The sequence below is a fragment of the Palaemon carinicauda genome, chromosome 30 (genome assembly GCF_036898095.1).
Source record: "Palaemon carinicauda isolate YSFRI2023 chromosome 30, ASM3689809v2, whole genome shotgun sequence".
Classification (NCBI taxonomy): Eukaryota; Metazoa; Arthropoda; class Malacostraca; order Decapoda; family Palaemonidae; genus Palaemon; species Palaemon carinicauda.
The window spans coordinates 79691270-79695151 of record NC_090754.1 but is presented as its reverse complement, the minus strand read 5'-3'; positions in this window follow the sequence as shown (position 1 = coordinate 79695151).

Sequence of the window (3882 nt, the reverse complement as noted above, 5' to 3'; positions counted from 1 at the left end):
TATGCGATGCAGGCTACTTCGTGGCTGGATATCTGGTTAGGGACCTTGGGAATCCTGGTACGATCCGAGGATTTCTCCAAGGAGCGTACCAGGAAGGCAGTGGAGACCTTTATTCTCTCAGGAACTCGCACCATCGAGTTTCTTGCCCACCAAGTTTCGAACTTGTGGGCAAACACCATCTTGAAACGTCGAGATGCGGTGTCTGAGAGATTCCACCAACAGATCCCCAACATCGAGATAACTAGGCTCAGACATTCCTCTCTAGAAGGAGCCTACATGTTTGAGCCTAAGGACGTGGAACTTGCTGCTGAGAGGTGGAGGAAGTCTCATCAGGACTCCCTCCTCCATAGGGCTTTAACATCCAAGCCCTATAAACCTCCAGCACCTCAGCAGTCCCGTCCAACCAAGACCACAACGACGAAATCAGCGGTGAAGACAGTGGTGTCTAATAAGCCCTTCTCTGTCAAGGACAAGAAATGCAAAAAGTCCTCCAGAGGAGGAAAAAATCCTAGAGGGAGCAGCTGAGGCCGCAAATGCTAGGATAGGCACTCCCCCTGCTTCTCCAACAGTGGGGGGATGCCTACAAAGTTGCTCAGATAGGTGGAAGCAACTCGGGGCCGATCCCTGGACAATCTCTGTGATTCGTCTAGGATATTGTGTCCCGTTCATAACATCTCTCCCTCCCCTGACCAGGAATCCAGTGTCAATAGACTCCCTTGCCATGGGATCGGCAAGGGGGCAAGCCCTTTGGGTAGAAGTCCAGACCCTGTTGAAGAAGGGTGCTCTCCAAGAGGTCCTTGACGGGTCCCCAGACTTCTTCAGTCGACTCTTTTTTGTAAGAAAGGCGTCTGGAGGCTGGAGACCAGTCATCGACCTCTCAGCCCTGAACAAGTTTGTCAAACAAACTCCGTTCAGCATGGAGACGGCAGACACGGTCAGACTAGTGTTAAGACCTCAGGACGTCAAGCGTACACTGGACCTAAAGGACGCGTACTTCCAGATCCCAGTCCATCCGTCTTCAAGGAAGTACTTAAGATTCTGCCTAGACAACAGGAAGTACCAGTTCAAGGTGCTGTGCTTCGGTCTTTCCACAGCACCTCAAGTTTTCACCAGAGTGTTTGCCCTAGTGTCATCTTGGGCACACAGGATTGGCATCCGTCTCCGTCGCTATCTGGACGACTGGCTAATCCTAACAGACTCGGTGTCAACCCTTCTTCAACACCGAGACAAACTTCTGAGACTGCCAAAATCTGGGGATCATGGTAAATCTTGAGAAGTGATCCCTGCTTCCTACACAGAGACTGGTATACCTAGGCATGATTATAGACACTAATCTCCGCAAAGCCTTCCCATTAGACTACAGGATAACAAGGCTGAGAAAGGTTGCAATACCTTTTTTCAGACGAGAAGAACTTCCAGCCCAAACATGGTTACGTCTTCTCGGTCACCTTTCATCACTGGCCCTTCTAGTTCCCAATGGTCGCCTCAGGATGATATCCCTCCAGTGGCGACTCAAGTCCCGGTGGAATCAGACTCGCGACTCCCCGGACATCTGGACCCCCATGGGATGAGCGGAACTGATGAACCTCGAGTGGTGGGTGGCAGACGAGAATCTACGAAAGGGAGTGGATCTTCTTGTCCTCCCCCCGGATTTGATACTGTTCTCAGATGCTTCAAAAAAAGGTTGGGGGCCCACGTCCTGCACCACATGACCTCAGGCCTCTGGTCAGAGTCAGAGGAGTACCTCCACATAAATCTCCTAGAGATGAAGGTCGTCTTTCTGGCCCTTCAACAGTTCCAACAATTCCTGGCAGGCCACACAGTGGTGGTGATGAGCGACATCACCACAGTAGTGGCTTACATCAACAAGCAAGGAGGTACTTTTTCACAGCACCTATCCCATCTAGCAGATGGACCGAGATCCACTTGATACCACTATCGGCACGCTTCAATCCGGGCAAAAAAGGAATGTGCTCGCTGACAACCTGAGTAGAGCATCTCAGATAGTGAGTACCGAGTGGTCTTTGGATCATCTAGTAGCCATCAAAGTCCTGACTTTGTGGGGTTCTCCGACACTGGACCTCTTCGCAACGGCCCTGAACTTCAGGCTCCCTTTGTATTGTTCCCCAGTTCCAGACCCCAAGGCTTTCTGGCAAGATGCATTCCAACAATGGTGGAACAACATCGATGTTTAAGCCTTCCCCCCCTTTCTGTCTGATGAGGAGGATACTCAACAAGGCCAAAACATTGGTCAATGTTTCAATGACCCTTGTAGCTCCGCTATGGCATCACGCAGAATGGTTTCTGGACCTTCTGCAACTCCTAACGTAGCCCCCAAGAGAACTCCCTCCATGACACAATCTACTCAAACAAGCACATGCCAATATATTCCACAAAGCCGTAGCTTCGCTATGACTTCACGCCTGGAAACTATCCAGCAACTCCTCTCTTTGAGAGGATTCTCGCAACAAGTTGTAATTAGGATGTCTGGACACCTGCGAAAGTCATCAGCAGCAGTCTACCAGGCAAAGTGGAAAGTCTTCTGTGGTTGGTGTCGTGGAAGGGGTTATTGCTCCTCTCGATGCCACTATTCTAGCAATAGCGGAGTTCCTCATGTATTTGCGTGAAGAAATGCATCTGTCAGTCTCGGCAGTAAAAGGCTATCACTCAGCCTTAAGCATCGACTTTAGACTGAAAGGAATGGACATTTCTTCATCGCTAGAACTTTCCTTACTCATATGGAGTTATGAACTTATCTGCCATCATTCTGAAGTGAGACCTCCCCCATGGAATGGGATTTGAGTTCTCAGGTCTCTTAAGAGACTTCCCTATGAACCATTACGCCAGGCAACGGATCGCCACCTGATTTGGAGGACGGAGTTCCTGTTAGATTTGGCGTCGGCCAAACAAGTCAGTGAACTTCATGGTTCTCTCATACGACATCGCCCATTCAAGGGGATGGGGAGAGGTAACGTTCAGCTTTGTCCCTGAGTTTATTGCTAAGACTCAGAACCGGGGAGTAGTGGATCCTCGATTCGACTCCTTCCGGATATCTAGTCTCCATACTGTAACAGATGACCCAGACCATCTCTTACTATGCCCAGTGAGGAGTTTGAGGCTGTATCTTAAGAGAACAGCCGCAACCCGTCCTCGTGTGCCTGCACTATTCGTCAGCACAGGAAGGACTAAGAGGAGGGTCACCAAGAACACCATCTCAGTATGGATTTGCAAGGTCATAGACCATGTATTGAGTCCAGACCCTCCTCCTTCACGTCGCCCCAGAGCTCATGATGTCGGGGGCGTAGCTACGTCCCTCGCATTCAAGAGAAACTTCTCAGTGATGCAGGTTCTTCAAACTGGTGTGTGGAATCGTTAGAACACATTCACATCCTACTACCGGCAAGACATGACCCACAGGAGACTCAATACGTTCTCTATCGGTCCTGTGGTGGCTGCACAACAGTTAGTTTAAGACCCCAAGCTCCTTAGTGGACAAGTAGCAGAAGGTTGAGGGCATTGTTACTCGGTTTTAGTCTGCGTGAATGAAAAGGTTTGACTGGCTCTTATTCTTTTCTTCATTCTCCCCTCTCTTGGGGAAAGCAGCGTCCTGGGTTCTCTGCACAGCTGACCTCAAACCACTGCAGGTAAACCATGCTCCCTTGTGTACCTAGTATTAAGACTAATACTGTTGCGTCCTCATGCCCTGGTGAGGTGGTATTGGGAAAGACTTGGTTACACAGTTTTTCCTTCTAAAGACTCAGAATAACTTTACCTGGACGATCACACTTCTATATACCTCAACAACACACAGTTTGCGTAGGCCGCGGACCTTGCGTAGCAAGGTTTTAGCGAGGTGCAGGGACTCCTTATTTTTGAGTACTG